This window comes from Coptis chinensis, chromosome 1, assembly GCF_015680905.1.
Source record: "Coptis chinensis isolate HL-2020 chromosome 1, ASM1568090v1, whole genome shotgun sequence".
In the NCBI taxonomy this organism is placed as follows: Eukaryota; Viridiplantae; Streptophyta; class Magnoliopsida; order Ranunculales; family Ranunculaceae; genus Coptis; species Coptis chinensis.
The window spans coordinates 77560164-77577419 of NC_141456.1; the positions used below are offsets into that span (position 1 = coordinate 77560164).

The 17256-nt window shown below is 35.7% G+C and overlaps 1 non-coding gene across 1 annotated transcript; it reads left to right on the forward strand.

Annotated features, from left to right (window-relative positions):
* The first annotated feature begins 8600 nt into the window (after positions 1 to 8600).
* LOC147525264 (small nucleolar RNA R71) lies at positions 8601 to 8707 on the forward strand. Its single transcript, XR_015206181.1, has one exon. It is a non-coding gene; the product is annotated as a small nucleolar RNA R71 (small nucleolar RNA).
* The last annotated feature ends 8549 nt before the right edge of the window (positions 8708 to 17256 follow it).

Sequence of the window (17256 nt, forward strand, 5' to 3'; positions counted from 1 at the left end):
TTATTGCAATCATAACTAATTAAGATTAATTGTGATCCCTAATTATTCATGGCAATCTCTGTCAACTAATAATTAGCATGTGAGGAAGTTCAACCCATTCTCATGGCGAATCAACTAACCTACTAGAGTGAACTCTTAAATGCAATAATTCTAACTAACACATCAAGTCTTCATCCAAGCTTCATCAAACCCCTCTAATGGAGGTTTAGCTAGAATTCATTAGACTATCATTTCTAACACAAGAACAGTAAAAACAAGTCATTATTGAATAACTAATTAAACTTTTTTAATCTAAATTAACAATAGTCTAAGATTCAAACATGGATTACAATTGAAATTTAAACTAATTTAGAACTAAGATTATGAATACTAATTATCAATTTAAAACAACTAAATCTATGAATGAAAGATTGAATTCGAATTTAAATATTGAAATATAACTAAGTAATTTATTCTAAAATTCAAAACTTGTTCTCACAACTAATAAAATTGACAACTAACTATATTAATCTATATAAACTAATTTAATCAATTAAAACTAATTCTATATTACAAAACTAAATTTTATGAACTAGAACTAGGTTTAGATCTAGATAGCTTAAGAGCTAAGCTTTTATCTCTTGATATAGAAGAGCTAGATCCGCAAATTCGTGCATGGGCTAAGGAGTCATGTTTTGGGCAAAAAAATCGAGCCCAAAACCGAATTTGTTGAATCCAAGACTTCCCATTCTGGTCGTGTTACTGTAGCTCGAGTTTTCACCAACTTATACTACTCTTATCGAGTCAAGGTCTGGACCATTGGAAAGTGCTTTCTGAGCCGGTCATTTTGATATAAATGGGCCCAAATCCGAGGTCTGAGTCAAAAGATATGGCCTTTTGAAGTTCTGTTGACTTTTATTCAGCTTTCTAATCCGGTTTGACTTTAACTTAACAACTTTGACTGGGGCTTTTTAAGGGCTTTTTCTCCATGAAACTTGGGCTTTCTTCATAGAACTTTCATAGCAATCCTTTTAGCTCCTTTTAGCACCTAATTAGTAACGAATTTACATTTATTCAACTCCAAAGCCTGAAATACTCAAAAGCACGTAATTAGTGATAAACCTATATTATTAATCACATAATTGGTCTAACAGCAATATTGTTAAAGGGTTCAAACTACAGTTTTGGGCTCTTATCAAACCACCCCCAAACAACATTTTGCTTGTCTTCAAGAAAATATGAGAAATTAGAATAAGTGAAAAAAATGGAGTTCGAACTAGTCTCGTTTCACCGAGTGTGATTGCATTGACCATATGCAACAAGGCCTTAAACCACTAGGAATTCTCTAGTGGACGAGTTATAGGATCGTGAGAGTTTTCCAGTGAAGGCACTCACAAACTTCATCTATACTACGATGACTAAGAAATTAAACTATTGTTTCCTTATTTATGTTTAAATTATCTATACATCTCACTAGCAATGGATACATAATAATTAAGTTGAAACCTAAGCTAATATATGCATAATAATCAATCATCTACGAATAAACATATGTACAATGAGTAATACTATGAAATGCACTAGCAGGTCCGTTTCTAAAAACTCGGAATAGCGTCCTTAAGTAGCTCCTCACATAAATGTCAAGACAAAAACCACTCTGATTTTTCCGGTCAAGTTTTGCTACTCCAGTGTGCAGTGGGCACACTTTACCTTACGATCTCAATGATACACAAGGAAGCCGGAGTCGATCAAACACATCTACCACTTACTATCACACTAACCTATTCCTAATTGAGCTAGAGGTCTTTATTAGGTGTTGCGGGGATTAGGAGATGGTTTAAAAATGAAGAAAATGGATATTCAAAAAGGACAAGTATGAGATAATAGAGTCTTCATATTATGTAACTAGAGAAAACCTTGTTCTTTACTTTTGCTTCTACACTTTGTTTCCATCCTTAGCCATATTTTTCTTTTTCTTTGGCTTTTGACTCCTTTGATTCTATTTTTGGAGTTCTAACTCTTTATTTTATTTATTTTTTTTATTTGGATGGAAACTTTCTTTTCTTATTTGAAGCGACTAACAAATTCTTAATTTCAAAGGTCTTTCTCTTTTCTATTCTTCATCTCTATTCTCAGACTCATTCAAAGAATGGGTAAGCTGATTTTTATTTTTATTTTGTTTTGTAATAGGGTAAAGGATTTGTGGTTTATGAAAGGCTAAAGAAAGGCTAGAGGGGCGACTAGCGGAAAATAATTTCATAAGGTTTGAATTTCTTGCTATATCGATCCAAAGAGGGCTTAAATTCTCGCTTAGGAGATGGTATAGTGATCAAGCAAGTGGACGTGTGATTTCTCTATCCGGATTTTACTTATCCCTTGTGTCATTTCTCAAATGTTTCACTCATATAAGGCTTTAGGCTATATTCTCACAGGATTTGTAGAATAAATACTCTAGCCTAGATTTCAGAAACTTATTACCAAACAATCATAGATACTCGTGTAATATATTTATTGATAGATGCAAAGATTATTACCTATATATTAACCTAAGTTTCTAAAACTATTCTAATACAAAAGCTACGTGAGACTTCTAGATTATTAAGAGCATCGAGAAAGAAAACAATACCAATATTCCTAAGTGTATAGCATAACTTTTTATTTATATTTTAAAATTTTTCAAATTTTTACTAGAAAACAAGTGCATATTATACATATCTATATCCTAACATATGCCTTAATTACACGTGTTTCTATGCCCATCCCCAAACAAGAAACATGTTTTGTCCTCAAAGTATTTAAATAAAAAGGGTAGAAAAATACCATGGAAACGCGTGAAATTCAGGAATATCTGCAAAACAAGGTTATAACATACTAATATAGCAAATAAAACTGACGCAACTCTATAAGAGTTCCCCGTTATGGGCTTAATAAGAAATAAATTGCTTGGGACATAAGCAGACACTAACTAAAACTAAAAACTTACCTTATCTTCCGCTTAATCGTTCTCCTCATCCTCTCCTTCTATAAAGAATTGAGGTTCCTTCGCGTCCTGCCATGCCATGATAATTTGCTAGGCTTGACGCCATTTATCATCTACATATGCTAATCTGTTAAGCGCCACTTGGTCGGATGGGGTGTAAGGTGCAACCTGATGAGGTTGTATCCTCCACCCTTGCCAAGTCATTGCACGGAAAGATCAAATAATACAATTGGTGGGTCTCACAATGTCGACCCCAACCCAATCCGTGAAACGGGTACAAAAAACAGGGAAGAAACATAGCATAATACGGCAAACTAAAATAGGCATAAGAAAGTGCTTATGCCTCATGCTATGGGCTCATGCTAAACTAGAAACTAAGGTTCGGGGAAGGTCATAAAACATACGTCCCGTGGCTAAAGCAAGGAAAACGCTGCAAGTGGCATCATTCACAGACGAAAAACGTCATTCCTCTAATATGTTTAGCATGATCCAAAACATAACAGTGCCCACGTTCATGGACAGGCTACCAAGGGCGACGTTGTATTCTCCTTGGTCATCGATATGGAAAATTCCTACCCTATAAGCCTCATGCAAAAACTCATAGGTGTTGACATACATATTATCTATCCAATAGCCCCATGGGTCTTGTATTTCAGCGGGCATAACAAGTCCAATAACAAATGCTAGCAAGAACCTGGTAATTTCCATTGGTTCATCCTCAATGTTGATGGAGAACACTTGTTCTCCATCTGGTCTATCAAAGAACATGCAATTATCATAAAAATAAGATGTAAGTGCTGGAGAATAATGTTCATCAGGTCTTACCATTAGCGGTTCCCAGTCTACGTGTATGATCACCTCGCGAAACCAAGAACCATAGGTGGTGCTTTGGAACAAATCTTTGAAAGACTGTTTCGGTATGACTGTAGAATATGTCATCTCAAAACTACCCTCTGGAACAGCTGCAAACGATCTTGGAACAACCCACAAAAAAACGAAATTTTTCGTGCCCACGGGGGTCAGGGTGTGGGGTGCGCTCAACTGAAGCCTTGTATGGGCGCGGGTTGCACTCCAGAGAATTTGGACTTATAGTGTTTTGGGCGCAGGTCGCGCTCAACCTAGGCCTGGGTAGAAATTTGGGGAATTGCGTGCGAATTCGGTGAATTTGGACTAAAGTGTTTTGGAAGCGGGTCGCAGGGTGGTAAGCTGGTGGCGGTGTTATGGGCACAAGTGGCTCCACCGAAGCCTTGGCGTGCTCGAGGTCTTTGAAATGCTTTGAAGTGAGTAGGAAAAAGAAGGAAAACTTGGGAGTGAAAGGTAAGAGATGAAAGTGAGAGATGTGAGTTGTGTGTGGAGAATGAATGAAGTTTATATAGGTTTTTAGTTTCCAAAACGAATCGGGAAGTTGCCAAAAAGTTTTAAGGCAATTGCCAAAAACAAAAATTTCCAAAACCGAAAATGGAAACAACCCATATTCTTGATTCTAAAACAAACCTAATATCTTTTAGGTTGAATTTAGGGTAGTTACTGCCTAACTTATTGAGATTTCATCCTACCACAATATTTACTCATAGCCATACCAATATCAACAACATTCCCAACAATCATCGCAAAATTACATAATAAATTGTGGATCATATAAAAACCATGTTAAAAGAAATAATACCACCCCCAAACAATTCGGGAAGGTGGGATTAACACTAAAATCAACGCGTGCTAAAAGAAATAATACCATGCTAATCTCAGCCTTAAAGTGCACTTCAAATAGATCGGAATTGAAGAGGTTTTGAAAATTTTGCTCTGGCACAATTTTTAGAACTCGTGCCATTTAGAGTAGGGATTGATGAAATTGGGTTTTCTGGTTAGAATGGGGGTTGAAAATGGAGCAGGCTATAAAAAATTTAGGTGGTGGTGTGTATGACTGAGCAGGCGGTCGCGTGCTTATGAGGGGCGGACATGCGCGCGATTAGGTATGGCTAGGGTTGGGGATTTTGGGGAAGATGAAGATAGTTGGGCGGTCGCGTGGCTTATAAAGGATTTGATGGCACGTGCCTCTTTAGTTGTTTCAAAATTTTGGCCCAAGCCCAAATGAAATTAGGTAATTCCAATCTTGTCCTCAGTACCTTGCCAACTTCAAAAGCCGATCTGCGCTTTGTTACTCGTCTGATCTTGACCCGTGAGATACCAAAACAATCAACATTGAAAATTCCATGCAAAGATATAGGGTACACTCACATCTAATGGTGGATAAAAGATAGGCGAGGGAAAGAAACAAAATAAAAAACTGTAGGGAATATATACAAATAAAAAAAGGAAAATTTTAATTAATTTTTTTTTGGATTTTTTAATATGAACTGAAATTTTAAAATGGTGGGTCATTTTAAGTAAGATTCTCAAGACTTTAAAGTTTTTGAAAACTTGAGTCAATCCCAACCAGATGGTTGGATTACTCTCTTCATCTGTCCTCGATGAACAGTGGTGGCACATGAAAGCCTTGAAAACTGAATTTTCACTATGAGGTTGAAAGCTGGGACAAGTTGGTGTTTGATAGTTCGAGCACTAGCTTTCTTTCATAGCTCGTCTTTTACGTGCGTTTGAACTTTTACCTAAACCAGGAATAATTTTTGGTATATGTGTTCATATTTTCTGCTACAGTTCTCTAGGAAGTGCTTGCACACGATCATTGAAACTTATCCATCTAGTCTTGCTAGGTAGAGGGTTTTTGTTCGTAACAGAAGACATTTTTGACAGTTTTTGAAAGTTTTTTTTTTAGAAAGGGAGAGATTGTGAAGGGGAAAGATTTTTAGAAGAAAGGGAATTTTTTTGAAAATTTTGTACAAATTTAAGTCTTTTTTAACGTCAAATTCTCGAGACAAATAGAGAGGTGGAGGCAAGCGTGCAACAAGCTACGCTGCAAGTTTTTTCTAAATGGCAAATCATATCCTCCTAAATACAAACTCGTTAGAACTAGCTGTCATTATGTTACTGTTCATAACTTTCTACAACCTCTTAAGGAGCTCAACAGACTGTTGTGCCAAAAAACTGAAAGTGTCAAAACTGAACGGAACGAAACAATACTGGTTAGCCCTACATACAAGCATCCTCGTGTTTCTCAATCTTTCTTGCCGCTGCTCTATTAGCTGCGGCAGGAAAAGATATCTCTAACCATATAGAGGTTTTGACAAGAAGATAAAATTATATGTGATTCCGGTATCATTTTGGTTACTCCACGGTGTATAATTTTTATTTTTATTTCATCTAGTTTTGAAAACTATGGAGAGATGTTTTAAAAAACTCATACTCAAAAGTTGTAATGCTAATTTTTTAAAAAACAAACCATAACAGATATTCTTAGGCAACTTTCACGTCAGCTCTGGGGCGAACCCAATCTAGACAGACAGAGCTTCGGCTACACTAGTTGGGAGATTTACTGTGCAAGACATGGAATGTCCTGACTCGGCGAATAGATCGGTGATATAGGTGACCCTTAGTAAGCAGAACTAATCTCAAACCGCCCTTAGATTGCGTTATTCTAGGAGTTGGACTGTGCAAAATCCATTGTCCATTTTGTTTTTGGAAAAATCACATAACTATTGATGTATCGAGAATCTTACATTACAGAACAGAGAAAACAACTATTTTTTTTAAAATAAAGAAATGTAAAATAAAGAAAAAAAAATGTATACTCGCTCCACGGGTTCACACTTATTCAAACAACAAGTAAAAAGTGTTTTACAAAGAATATGCGAGATATACGTGGAGTAAGGATCCGGCACTTTCAACCACACACTCCAAGTGGAGTGGTCCGGTTACCTTATTGATGTATTCCTTTTAAAGCAAAAGGTGGAATGGAATGGAGAAGGAATACATCAAGGAAAAGAGGATTTAATCCTCCTAGATGGGATGATTATGAAAAAGTTTTTTGCACTCTAGCTTTGTTCACATCACTTGTTGCTTCAAAAGGTTGTGTTTGTTGGTTTAGGATTTGAAATAGCTTGACCTAGGAACACACCTTTTTGGGTTTTGTCTTAGGCTAACAAGTTCAGAGATTGTTGCATGGATGCTAGGATTTGGGTTTGTTGTTGCATGACAGATAGCATTATTTCGGTGGGCTTATCTGTTTGGACACTAGTTTATAGTGTAATGGGAACTAGGTCTATTTGGTTGTTGATAGGTGGATTTTGGTAGTTTTTGTTAAAATGGGATGGAACCAATGCTCTATTCTGATTGTTATTAGTGCCTTGTCCTTGTCTGAATGCATTTGGTGGTTTATTGAAAACTGGAGGAGGATGGGTTTGTGGATTATTGGTCCATGCGAAGTTTGGGTGTTGTCTCCATGGTGCATTTGGCACATTGAAAGCACACACTTTTTCTTGTTGAAGTGATGATAGGTTTGTGATCAAGGGATAGATGACATCTATATGATTTAAGCTTAAACAGAAATTGCATGGTGAGGTATTTATGTTCATGACAGGATGGGGGGTTTGGTCTTTTGGTTTGGTTGTGAGGGCATCCATATTTCTTGTGAAGGTTTCGATAAAAGTTTTGATCTTTGGATCTGATTTCACCTTAAAAATACCACTAGCCATAGATGTACTGGGTTGAGCTATTATAAAATTGTTTATGTCTCCTCGATGGTGTAAGAACCATTATGGTTGCATGTCATCGACTACTAACCATGAAAACCCATGCGCAGCGGAATAAAGGGTGTTCACGATTTTGATTAGAAATCATACCTTTTTTATCAGCTGTGATTTCTCTGAGAATCCAAGCTCTACGAATCAGCAACCTCTTGATATTCTATTGTATTCCTATCCTTAGAATGGACATTATGTTGGATTAAATCCACCTGTAGGGTTTACATGATAATCCTTATAAGCTCCTTAAGGGGACATCATCAACTCGACTTCCTGTGGGTCACGGATTCCTTCTATAATCAACAGCACACCTTAAATACAATGTCATTACCCAATACATCGAGTTTGTTGATTCACAAATGAATCTCACTCATTGATGATTTAAAGCAATGTACAATGCACATAAGTGCCTGTTATTATATTCAAATTAAGAGGACAAGCATCCATAATAACAGAGGTGTTTGTTCTCTTATATAGTCAGTGTAAAGAGAAACAACCTCACTTGGTCCTGTTCAATACACACAAAGTGTACTAGTGTAATCATGTAGTCAAGATAGACTAATACCAGATTATACTACAACCATACCAATGGTTTGTCCAAATCCATCTAAGTTGTGAACGTTTACTTATACTTTATAAGGTACTAATGATATGATCTTTCGTGTGTCACCACACACCATATCATCTACAATATAAAGTATTAGACTCATATCATCTACAATATAAAGTATTAGACTCATGCATATAACTAATAACATATATAATATATATAACATTTGCCCATATGATTCTCATTCAAAATATAAAGAATTAGAGTTAATACAAAAGTAATATTTTTAGCATATAACCCTATCAGATGGGTACTCTTTTCAGCTTGGTTTTCAAGAAAGGTTAAAGCTTCGGTTGCACCTCTATCCAAAAAATTACCATTACTCATGATGTCGAGGGTTACTTTGTGTTCTTGGAGAAGACATTTGAAGAAACATGTAAGTGTGGATTTTTCTAGTTTATGGTGAGGGCATGAATGGAGTAGGTCAGAGAATCTATCACATGCTTCAAAAAATGTCTCACTCGGACTCTGTCTGAAGAACTGTATCTTGCTTCTTATATCTTCTATTTTCTTCAGCGAGAAAGTACTTCTTTATGAAGGAGAACATAGCCTTTTCCCATGTATCGAAAGAATCAGGCTTCTGAGAAAGAAGCCATGCGTGACTTTACAGCTAGAGTGAAAAGAAACACTCATAGCTTTACTTGATTGTCGGTGATGCTCAGATGGTGGAAAGTATTGCATACTTCATGTATCCAGCAAAGATGTTCATACAGTAACTCATGTTCTAACTCGTGGAATATGGGTAAAAGATTGAACACGTTTGGTGGAATGCAAAAGTCGCTCATGAGCGGTGTGAGTCGTATACAAGATGGAGGTCCATCTTGCAACGGTGTGTAGAAGTTGGAAAGAGGCTCTTCAGCTTGCACTACTTCGTCGGCCATCTTAGTAGGTGGAGGACGAGAAATTAGAGATTGTCTAGGACAACGTGCTCTCCTACGTGAGTAAGTTTTATTCTCACTAATACTTATAGTGCCTGAACTCAGTATCATGCACTTTTAGCAAGAGAGCAAAACTTGCCTAACATGCGCAAACAATGCAATGTATGCTCAGGCAATCGAAATTCATTTTTTCCAAGTTAGGAGTTTTGAAAACTTTGCTTGGTCTATAATTTACTATGCCCTATTAAGAGGAACAATTGGGCTCGTTTACTCTAAATCCTCGTGGCTATATTTTAATCCTTTTCTAGAGGATTGTGACTACTTTAGGATCTAGTTGATTGATTTTAATTTAGTTGTTCGGTCTAGGGCTTCAAGAATCAAGCATCATCCGATTTATCTACATTGGGGAATGATTTCACAATGGTTGTTATGTGGCTCGGGTTCAGCTTCATGAGTGAATGTAAATTGCAGTGCGAAAATTAAAATTCAAACAATCACGTAAGCATGCTTGAACACACAAGGTATCCTCTTACATGGGCTTTGAGAAGGTTTAAAATTTAATGCTCAAGTCGTGCTTACACGTTGCTTGAGGAGAAGGCAACGTTGGTTGGCGCGTGATCTGAGAATCAGGCCCAACCGTTCGAGTTTTTCCTTGTTTTATGTTACAAAAAAGATCCACTTAAAAAGTGGCCGGATTGTGGGATTTTTAATAATTAAACTGATAGGGTTATATACTAAAAGCATTACTTTTGTATTAACTCTAATTCTTTATATTTTAAATGAGAATCATATGGGAAAATGTTATGCATATTATATATGTTATTAGTTATATGCATGTGTCTAATACTTTATGTTGTAGATGATATGGTGTGTGGTGACACACAGAAGATCATATCATCATTACCTTATAAAGTATACGTAAACGTTCACAACCTAAATGGATTTGGACAAACCATTGGTACTGTTGTAGTATAATCTGGTATTAGTCTGTCTTGACTATAGGATTACACTAGTACACTTTGTGTGTATTGAACAGGACCAAGTGAGGTTGTTTCTCTTTATACTGACTATATAAGATAACAAACACCTCTGTTATTATGGATGCTTGTCCTCTTAATCTGGATATAATAACGGGCACTTACGTGCATTGTACATTGCTTTAAATTATCAATGAGTGAGATTCATTTGTGAATCAACAAATTCGATGGATTGGATAATGACATTGTATGTAAAGTGTGTTGTTGAGTATAGAAGGAATCCGTGACCCACAGGAAGTCGGGTTAATGATGTCCCCTTGAGGAGCTCATAAGGATTGTCATGTAAACCTTGTAGGTGGATTTAATCCGATATGACAATGAAGTTGAGTGGTACTACTCAAGGACATAAGAAGTTGATTAATATAGTTGTCAGTAACTTGACTTAATCAACTGACATTCGATATCTTAAACACGGGGAGATCAACGAGCATATAATATGGAGCCTATAAACGTAACACGTAATTTAGGATTAGGGCAGTAGTGCAACAATGGCCTTTAGTGGAATAAACCATTTGTTGACGGACTTGGGTCGTGTGTTCTGGGGAACATGGGAAGCCCAAGCCCGTCAGGAGGCTCAACCCTAATTTCTCCTCATGGTCCATGTTGTAGCCTATAAATAGAAACCCTTCTCTCCTGGCCGAATTCACTATTCATCTAGATTGAAAAGAGAGGCAAGAAAAGATAGATCCAAAATCAGTTCTAGCTTTGTGAGAAAGAAGGGGGGGATCGTTGCCCACACAACGTCCAATCTATTGAAAGGAATACAACAGAAGATCAAGAGGTGGTTGTTGATTTCATAGCTATTGGATTCTCAGAGATATCAAGAAGTTGATCTAAAAGGTAAATTTCTAACCAAACCGTGACACCCCTTATTCCGCTGCGCGTGGGTGTTTCGCGGTTCGTAGTAAATCATTCGGCGAAACCATAACGGGTCCTACATAAACAACTTTGCCTTCAAGGGCCCAAAATATAAAAGCAAACTAATACTAAAACTAATCTAATAGATTAACTAGTTTAGATTGATGATCTAGATTAACTAGAGCTAAACTTAGTTAGAGTGTTAATTACCAAGTTGATTCAAAGTGTGCGAGCGTATTATTCACGACTCACCTCGCACACTTGAACTTCTCAAGGCAATAAAAACACTAATCTCTTGGTAAGTTTAGAACTTCAATTCAACCAAGTGTTCACTCATGTTCATCCACCTAATCAATCAAAAATTCATTTTTTTTTGTTTGTTTGTTTTTTTGTTTGTTTGTTTGTTTGTTTTTTTTTTTTTTTTTTTTTTTTTTTTATATCTTTATCTATACAAACAAGGTCCACTGATTTATACTACTCTATTGAAAAATCTAGATCTGTGGATCAACTAAACATTACAAAACAACTGAATGTGAAAAACTAGGATGCTAGTCTGCTGAGGTGGCTGGGCGATCACGCTCAAGGGATGGCGCGGTCACCCGTCCGGTTCAGACCAAGTTCGATCGGCTTCCGTCAGCAGCTTCAGTTCATCTCCATTTGTTCAATCTTGAACCTGAATTTGCAAAAAAGTAAGTCAGTAATGAAAAATAACGAAATAAATCAACAAAAAAATAAATAAAAAAAACCAAAAAATGAAATGAAATGGTGAGAGTGATCCTTCCCTCCTTAGATGCTCCTCCAATCCATGATGATGACGCCATTTGAAGTAGTGTTAGTGTTAAGTATCTCAAAGTTGTTGATGTAGTTCACTATAAATTGTTTGGAGATTGAATGATTGGGAGTTTTGGAAGAAAAGAATGTAGTTTTCTTTAGTTTAGGACTTGTATTGGCTAACTCTATTTGTATTGAACAAACTTGAAAAAGCTTAAGTTGTTTAAGTGATTGAAAGAACACAAACTTAAAAGAAAAGAAATGAAATGATTGATTGAAAGGAAAAACAACAAATAAGAAATGATTGATTGATTGAAGAACATAAAGTAAATAACAAAATTGAAAATGAAGAACAAAAAGTAAATTACTTGAATGAAAAAATGACTAGAAAATAAATCCTACATGACACTAGAATAAGTTTAGGTGCATTCTCCATCCCTAACTTTTAGTTCTTATACCCCTACTTTATGCAAATGACTGATTTACCCTCTTCCATTATAATTAAGACACCTCACCATTTGCTTTATGTTTTTGCTTTTTCTTTTTGCTTTTTGATTTCTTCTTGATCAAGATAGGTTTTAGAGAAAACCTTCTTTTGTGTGAAGGATATCTATCTCTGGTCTTCGGAGTTAAGGACTTGACTTTCAGCTCTTTGGTTATGAGTCCTTGACCTTTGACCTTTGACTTTAACTTTTTCAGCACTTTTTCATAGAAGCTTCGAGTCTTCATAATAAGCGTAAATAAGGCTTATTTGGGTGCTAAGACATAACTTTTATGATAAGTGATATGAATTGCTCTATAACCTGAAAAATGTAATAAAAATTATGAGTTATCCTTTTCATTATGCGTAAGAAGGGTTTTATGTAATAATGTAAGGGTAATAAAACACACATTTGGGAGTTGATCAGCACTCACAAGCCAAATTCAACCTTGCTACTCGGTTTCCCTTAGCATACTTTGACTTTTCAATTACCACAACCACATTAACTTGTTTTCCTCTAGCGGTTGCCCAACCAATTGCCTCACTATATGTATGAAAGACCTAAACACATTAAAAAAAAACAACTACTACTAATATACTAATAAAATTTTATTTAGAAAATCAAAACAAATGAAATCAATGCTTGCTCCATCATACCTCTTCTGTAGTAAATATTTCTGTTGTATCACTTACAATCAATTGAAAATCATCCACATCATTCGAGTTTGTAGAGGACCGGTTCTTGGATCGTGGCAAAGGACCTATAGAATAAAACAAGGGTCTAAAACAATTTGTGTAATGAGAGATTTCAAAGTCACCAATTTCTTTTTTTGAACTTCTCATTAAATTTAGTCCAAACAACCCAGCCATATCAGCCTATAATGTTCCCAAATGATCTAGGTATATCGGCTAATAAGGTCCCTAAACGACTCAGCCATGTCAACCAATAGAGGATCCAAATGACCCAGCCATGTCGGCTAATAGAGTCCCCTAAACGACCTAGTGGTGTAGTTTGGCCTCGAGTTCTAAATGTTGTTGATACCAAATTGTACTTGCAATATGTTAAATGGAAGTTTGCAACATTAACAATTGTAAATGCATTCAATCAAACAAGAGTTTTGTATTCATTCATTCAATCAATCAAGTGTTTTGAATTCATTATAATCAATGCTCTTTTGTAGATTTATTAATTCAATCAACCAAGTGTTTTGTATTCATTCTAATGTGTTTGTAAATTGTAGTTGTAATGGTTTACCTCAATATTTAGGTTTGGTTGTCTTCGTTGTCGACGATTTCTCGGCATCTCATTTGCTCGACTAGTCGCATCTTCTATTTCTTCACTTTCTATTATAACTTCTTGACATTCAACATTTTTTGCCACTTCTTCACTTTCTATTACAACTTCTCCACCTTCAACATTTTTTCTCATTTCTCCTTTTCTAATTTGTTGTTACACCTCAAGCATTACCTCAAATGTTTCTTTTTCATCTTCATGTTCCATTTAGGATTTTGATTAGGTTTTGATTGAGTATGAAAAGAATAAGGAGTAAATAAGAAACTTGAGTATTTGATTGGGTTTTGATTGAGTATGAAAAGAAGAGTAAAGAATAAATGAGAAACTTGAGTATTCAATGTAAATATATGATGTAGTTTGAAATATATTTCAAAGATGTTTGAAATTTTGATATTGATAAGAGCCCAAAACTGTAGTTTTAACCCCTTAACAATATAGCTGTTAGACCAATTATGTGATTAATCATATAGGTTTATCACTAATTACGTGCTTTTGAATATTTTAGGCTTTGAAGTTGAATAAATATAAATTTGTTACTAATTAGGCGCTAAAAGGAGCTAAAGTGACTACTATGAAAGTTCTATGAAGAAAACCCAAGTTTCATGAAGAAAAAGCCCTTAAAAAGCCTAAGTCAAGCTGTTAAGTGAAAGTCAAACCGGATTAGGAAGCTGAAGAAAAGTCAACAGAACTTCAAAAGGTCATATCTTTGGGCTCAGACCTCAGATTTGGGCCCATTTTATATCAAAATGACTGGCTCAGAAAGCTATTTCCAATGGTTTAGATATTGACTCGATCAGAGCATTATAAGTTGGTAAAATCTCGAGCTATAGTAACATGATCAGAATTGAAAGTCTTGGATTCAACAAATCGAGTTTTGGGCTCTATTTTTTGGCCCAAAACATGGCTCCAAGCCCATGCACGAAATTGGGGATCTCTTTCTCTTCTTCAAGGGAAGAAAGAAGGCATACTCATTAGTTAGACCTAGATTAGAAAATAAATTAGTTAGACTCCATTAATATAGTTTAGAACTTAGTTTTTACTTAGTTAATTAGTTTTAGTTAGTTTTTAATTAGTTTAGATTAAAATAACTTAGTTTAGATCTAGTTTCATTTCATTAAATCATTTTAGCTTTAATTCATAGATTTAGTTAATAATCATTACTAGTTTTTATTCAATCTTGCATGATTAGACTCTTTTCTTTTAGATCAATAAAGTAAATTTATTCATTCAATCATGTTTTGTTCCCATTGTTATTAATCTATGAATGATAGTTTAAAGAATCAAAGCTAAACCTCCATTATATTAGAGTGGTTTGAGAAAGCTTTGATGAAAACTTGATTGTGTAGTGTAGAAATAGTTGTAAAATTCTATTCCACTCTAGAAGGTAGTTGATTCGCCATGAGAATGGGTTGAACTTCCTCACATGCTAGTTATTATTTGGTGGAGCTTGCCATAAATAATTAGGGATTAGAATGACCAAATCTTTATGTGAGAACGTAAAGAATTGGATTACAACAATCTATGCTAAGTAACTGAGTTGAATTCAAGGTGGAATCAAATTCCCCTAATTCTTTATCCATATTTGATTCATCTATATTTAATTACTTTAGTTAATATTAGTATAAGATAAATTGATAGTATTATCTCGTAGTATAAATTCACATCCATAATTATTGCTCTCACCATTGTTCATTGTGTTTGTTCAATTAAATTTGTTTAAGTCTTGAGAGTTAAGAGTAGAACGAATCCGTACTCTATATATATTGCATGAATCTATATGTGAGAGTAGGAAATAAATAATTGATTCACCGTAAGAATAAGGTTAGAGTAATCTAGTTGAGTTTTTACGGGTTATCAAATGGCGCCGCTGCCATCTTTGTCTCGTTCAAGACAAGAATTCAATTGCTTGAATTCAAGGGGAAATCCCCCATTCTCTACCCACCCACCCTTTTCATTTTTCTTTCTTTTTTCTCATATTTTCGTTACTGTTCACTATTTTAAGCACAGAGGGCGCCCGCCCTCCCTTGTGTCTGCGGAATCACAGCGAAGAATACTATGGTAAAGGTATTTCTAAATTTCTGAAAATTCTGAAACTTTTCAGGTATAATATTTAAGGTGTTATTGATTTATTGAAATATTTTTAGAATTTTCTTAATTGTTTTACCTTATGAACAAATACAATCTTTACATTGCTGTATTTCAGTTTTCAAACCATAAGTTCTTGAACAACAGACGAGTAAGATTACTTAGGCAGTTCCAAAAATTCTAAACTTTTTACAAGAGTATCTATCCTAAGTCAGGAGTTTTGGGTAAACATTTGACAAGTTTTTGATTTGTTTTGACCTCCTAACTAGTGGAGTGTTTTCAGTGTGTTTCTGCAGTTTTGCAAACACTTAATTTCTTGAACAACAGCCGATAATGAGGGTTTGTAAAACTCCAATTACTCTAAAATTTTTACAGGAATACCCATGATCTGTCAGGAGTCTCCAGTAAAATTTTGGAGATTTTTGTCTCTGTTTTGATTGGTTAACCTTTCAGTTGTTTGTATTGTGTCCGAAAACTGTTTCATAAACTTTGAAGGGCAGTAGAAGGACTTTCATAGCTCCGATTGATCTGAAATTTTATTGGCTACTTGATGGACGTCATAGCAAACTATTGTAAAAATTTCAAATTTTTTGGAGCGCGCCCTACGCTCAACCACCTTGACATTGTGTCAAGCATGAGCACTCCCCACTCCCTAGATAGCCTATTTCCAAGTGTGCCCCTCGCTCAACCGCCTGGACATCATCCAAGGTTGAGTGCGCCCCGCGCTCAACCAAGGCAAAGTTCGAGCGCCCCCCGCGCTCAAGCGCCTAGAACTCGAGTTTGACCTGAGCGCGACCCGCGCCAAACTGCCTGTTCCTCGAGCAAGGTCGGAGCGCGACCTACGCCCTACCAAGGCCATTTCTGAGCTCGACCAGCGCCCTTTTCTGGAGCAGCCCGATTTTCACAGGTCATTCCAAATTTTCATTTCTTCAAGTTATTCAGTGTTTCTAACATTATACAAACACTGAGATCGCGTATACAAGACGCTATTCAAACGTGTAGCAATGAGGCATTCAGGTACTCCAGGAGTTTCAATTATAGTATAATCAGGCTTGTTTATCATAAACGTCAACGTATATGCATATCTAGAAATTTATAGTTAAAGTTTTGTTTGCATGTTAATTGTCCTATAATATATTTGTAAAACCAATATGGCATATCAATATGTAGACGAACAATCATGTGATTATTATGCAAACCCTTCACCATGTTCATGTTGTGGTAGTCCTTACCATTGGGCTTCTCATTGCCCATCATATCAAGAGCAATCATGTAATTATTATGAAAACCCTTTACCAAGTTCATGTTGTGGTAGTCATAACCATTGGGCTTCGCATTGCCCATCATATCAAGAGTTTGAGCCTACTATAGGATATAATAATAATTATGAACCTCAATTTTCAAATTTTTATAGTGACCCATAGAATCAAAAGTTTTCTAGTCATCCAAACCATACAAGGAGTTAACCAGTGTCGTCTACTTCTAGTTCCGTGATGAGTGTGTACAACGAACCAAACACTTTTCCGTGCATAATTTGTTCAGATCCAGACCACACTGCCCATTCATGTTCCATATTTATTCAGCCTCAACCTAACCCATCACAGTACGAGATCAACCAGAGTCACTCCAACACCAATAACTATGAC